This window comes from Vigna radiata, unplaced genomic scaffold (genome assembly GCF_000741045.1).
Source record: "Vigna radiata var. radiata cultivar VC1973A unplaced genomic scaffold, Vradiata_ver6 scaffold_399, whole genome shotgun sequence".
NCBI lineage: Eukaryota > Viridiplantae > Streptophyta > Magnoliopsida > Fabales > Fabaceae > Vigna > Vigna radiata.
The window spans coordinates 95,241-100,675 of record NW_014542619.1 but is presented as its reverse complement, the minus strand read 5'-3'; positions in this window follow the sequence as shown (position 1 = coordinate 100,675).

The following is a 5,435-nucleotide window of genomic DNA, read 5'->3' as shown; positions in this document are numbered from 1 at the left end:
TATATATATATATATATATATATATATATATATATATATATATATATATATATATATATATATATATATATATATATATATATATTTAATATATAAATTAGTATAAGTAAATATTTTTAATGTATATATTGTAATTTAAATATAATCTATTGTTATCTTAATTATTATTTTTTAAACTCTTTTCTGAATTATAAATGACAGATTAGAACTATCGTGGTTCTAAATAATTCTAGAGAAGCTATCATTTGAAAAATATAATTGAAAACATTCTAGAACAATTTTTATGTAAGATATATTCAAGAATTTTAATTTGTTGAAAATATAATATTTTGTGTCATAAGAGACTGGTTGGGAAAATATGTCTTGTTTAGTTAAGTAATAGTTTCTCATTATTCCACTTAATTACAGTTGACATGAAATAATCAGCGTTTAATTATGAATTATTGATAGTATTTGCATTTATTAATTTTGGTTGTACATTTAATTGTTTTTAAAAAATAATCCTACAAATTGCACTGTTTGAATGAGTTTAGTGGACAAATGATTTAAAAGTCCTACTAACATTACCATTCCAAAAAATAATTAAATAAAACATTATTAATGCGTGTCTTTTTTATGAAACTTTATATATATATGTAAAAGTTGTAAGAAAATATTAAAATTAATTGAAAAATAAAAATTCACAGAGATGATAAAAATATTTATACTACCATATGTTAATATTAAATAGTTAGTATTTATACACAAATTATTTGCAGTAGCATGTACGTAGATACTATTTTATACATATAATTTAATACCTGTTTGATATATATCACTCGTACTTTAAAATATTTATTACTCGTAAAATTAAAATAAAATGTTATTTATATTTTATAAAATTAAATTTAATTAAAATTAAAATTTAATTTATATTGTATGAAATTAAGTTTAATTAAAATTAAAATTTAATTTATATTCAATTTGATTTATATTATATTTATATCTTTTTTACTCTTATTTTAAAAATTATCAAATATTTTGTCTTAATATATTTATGGATATTCATAAATATATAGGAGCGTGATATCCATGAAAATCAGTAGATGTGTGCTCGAATATTCACAAGTTTTAAAATAATTGGAACTGTTTTTTAAATTAGTATCTGATTAGTAATAACATGAATAACGAATTGAATGTTTTTTTTATGTTGAATAGTAGATAAACATTATTTATGTCCGACTTGATTCTCATTATTTATGTAACTTTAGCTTAATATATTAGTGCAAAAACGTTGTTTAACGTCACCCATTAGACGTCGGTTTCGTGAAAAACTGACGTCTATTACTGCACGGTGGTATTATCGTAAATATATTAGTAAATTAGATGTCAGTTTCGATGTTAGGCGACGTCTATGACATCATAGACGTCGCACGTGTCGCAAACCGACGTCGAAGACCCTGAGGTATGTGATAAGACAGTCAATTCGACGTCGGCTAAAAAAGAGCACCGACGTTCAAGTCACTGACAAGAAATCAAACGTCAACCGGTTCAGCTTTAGACGTCGGATCCCCTGAAAACTCGACGTCGACTGGGCTACAACTAATGTTGTTCACCTAATTCCCAGGCGCTTAGACGTCACATAGTCAAACGGCGACATCTAAGGCCTGTCTGGAAGGCGGGAAGACAAAAATTCTTCAATTTAGACATCAGTTTTGATCGTAAGCGACGTCTAAGTTCCTGTAATTGATTATTTTCACCAAATTCGGGGGTTTTAGACGTCGGCTAGGAGGGGCACCGACGTGAACTACCCCTGACAGGAAATCAAACGTCAATCTTTTTAGCTTCTTGATGTAGAATAGACATCGGATCCCCTGAGACACCGACGTTTATAGACGTCAGATCCCCTAAAACATTGACGTCTATAGACGTCGGTTTCTGGAGCAATCGACGCCCCATTTCATTTTAAATAGACCGCGGACTCTTCTCGTCATTCAGTTTCTGATCGCGTCTTCATCTCTTCTCCTTTTTCTTTGTTTCTCCTCTTCTTTTACTCGCTTGCGCACCTCTACTTTTTATCTCTTGCGGCATTGCATTGTCGTTTCTCGTAACGTCATTGTCTTCGTCCTTTCCTTTATCTCTCTTGCATCCCAGGTGCGTGGTTTTTTTTTATGCTTGCCGTTTAAACTTTCTTTAGGTTTTTATCGATTATCTTGTCGTTCAACTGATTAAAATTTGTTTTCTTTGTATTGTGTTTTAGTGTAGTTTTGATCCTCTCTTTGGGTAACATAGTGCAACATTCTCCCTTTGCTGGTTTCCTCACAAGAAGAGTGGCGATCTTTTGAGTTTTCTAAGGCTTCCGACCCAAAATGGAACTTGGGTCCTTGTCTAGTTCTCGTGTTACCGTAATTTTGTTCTTTTGCGGTTGAATAATGGGACGTAGTCATGGTCCCAGGTTCGGTTTTGGGTTGAATGTCTTAGAAGATTCGAAAGATGCAAACTTTTTTTGTGGGGAAACTAGCGAGAGGAGAGTGTTACACAATGCTACCGAAAGTCTGGATCAAAATAGCACTAAAACACAACGCCGTTGTTAGACGTCGGTTAGTGCCTGGTCCGACGTCTATAAGAACATAAACATCGGTTTAAGCAAAGGTGGACGTCTATATAGAGTAATTAGATGTCGGTATGAGTATAAGCAAATGTCTATATAGACGTCGGTGGATATCGTTACCCAACGTTTATATGGACGTCAGTTCTGAGGAATTGCGACGTCCCATAGACGTCACCCGTATAGACGTCGGATGTGAAAGTGACGTTAAAAACCCAAATTAACCAACGTTAAATAGCGTTTCTGCACTAGTGGTACTCTTTTCATTCAATAATTAGGTAGTTTAATATATTTTTTGTTTTTGTTTTACTATTTAAATAAATGAGTATAGTCTTTAAATTAAGAATAATAAAAGTATATAGGAAATTAAAAATAAATAAATCGATTTAAGCATGGGTTTAATAAATAAAAGGATGTTTGTCTTTGTTAATAATTAAAAGTGAATGTATTTTAGTCTGAAAATGTGGCTTTGGTTGTAGGTTTTGCAAAACAAAATATTAATTTTAGATTTTTACACTTTTAGGTTTTCCTTTTTCTGTCTTTACCATTAGCCTTAATTAATTCAAATTGAACATGAAAAATATTAATTAAATTAATAAAAAAAATTGAAATTAAGATCATTAGATTACTTTCAGTTGCTGATAAAAAATAGATTATTTCAGATGCATTATCTGATTAAAACTATATTTATTATTTCATATAAACTATTCACTTACATATATATAATTTAATTATATGATTTATTTCAAATTTTTAATATATTATGAAAAATTATTCTGCAATTTTAGTGATTCAATGTTGAAGAAATAGACCGATAGCAAACATTTGAACTGCTACAAGCTACGTGAATGAGACAAATTAACATGTAATGCAATCAAAATTCAATAAAAAAAATGGACTTTCTTCTAAAGTAGGGAATGATCATTATAACAGCACTCAACAATGGCATAGTATGAGTTAGTCTCCAACATTAAATAAAAATAACAAATAAAAAGATAAAAAAAATTATTGCATTAAATTTTGAATTGAAGTCGCCATTATGACATTTTTACAAATTGTTGTAATTGTTTTTTTGATTTCCTCAAAATGGTAAGCACAAACCACATACTAGGCCGTTGGACCAACCTTTTTAGTGTGTGATTTATTTAATTTTTTTTTTAAAAAAGTGTGAAATACACTCTAAAAAGAATATAAATTTAGTTTGTGTGATCACAACATCTTTAAAGTCAACTTAGTAAATCTTAACACCATATAAAAGATTTTTTTTTTTTCAAATAAGAAAGTTAAAAAGTGTAAAATTTATTTTTTATTTTTGTTCATAAATAAATATTTATATTAGTAATGGTTTAACAAAAGATGATTCAAATGAATATTAAAAATAAATAAATAAAGTCGACATTAATTAATATTAATATTAAAATAAATAATTTAATAGGATATTAAATTAAATAAATATTAAAAATAAAAAAATCAATATTAATTAAGTGAATATTATTTTAAAAAATATTAAAAATAAATAAGATTAATGTTCATAAAACAAATACTCACTAAAATAATTAAAAATAACATTAGTTTAGCATATATTTTTTTTAATATTTATATTATTTAAATTATATCAGTGAGAGTAAATATATAAATCCTAAATGATTTTCAATCTAATGATAGTATATATTTAAACAAATTTCATCATTAATAAATTTATTCTCTCACTTTCTATATAAATTTTATTATCCATTTATTTACCTTCATGAATCTCCTCTCAATTCCTTCACTCATATTTATCTTCTTCATCCCGCACAAATCTTTCATCTATATTATTCTCTTCATCTCCTTTATTTTCATTTTTATCTTCATTTCTTTCGTCCACATTTTTTTATCTTCTTTATTAACATACATTTCTTTCGTCTATATTTATCTTCATATACATTTATTTACACTTATTTTCTTCATTCATTATAATTTTTTATTTATATTTATTGAATATAAAAGAATTACAGGAGAATATTTTTGAAATTACTGTCATTGATTTTGGCCACCAAACTTACACAAATTAAAACTAATATTAAAAATTCGTGTCGTCCACCAAAATTTACAAGAAATTAAAACTAATATTAAAAATAAATTTATCATCGACAGTTAAGTAGAAGCTAAATTACATAATTTTTAAAATAGAAATACATTATTATTGATTTGGTTCCCATTAAATAACTATAATATAGACGTCGGTTGGAAGGGGCACCGACGTCTATAATATTATAAACGTCGGGACGCTTCCTAACTAATATCTAAAGTTTGACTGGTAAGTGAAAAGTCATTTCTTTTTGTCATATAGATGTTAGTTAGGAGGGGCACCTATGTCTATAATATTATAGACATGGTGCCCCTCTAACTAACGTCTATATGTCTGAAAAGTAGGTGAAAAGTCATTTCTTTCAATCATCTAGACGTTTGATCTTGCCACACTGACGTCTATATGCGACTATAGACGTTGGGACTCCTCCTACACCCGACGTCTATATATACCACGAATATTAATTTTTAAATCGAATGGACGTCACATTAGTGAGGACCCAACGTATATTCTAGAATAGGAAACTGACGTCTGATATCATGTTACACTTCATCGTCTTCTCTCTGCGGCATTGCATTTGTAGGTGTTTTTCTCTTCACTTTTCTCTTTTGAACCGTTTAAACTTATGTTTACTTCGATTAAAGTAATATTTGATGTTCTATCTTTCGTTTGAATCGATTAAAATGAGTTTTCTTGTGTTTTGGTGTAGTTTTTCTCGTGTCTTTGGGTAGCGTAGTGCACCTTCTCCCTTTGTTAGCTTCCTCATAGGAAAAGCTT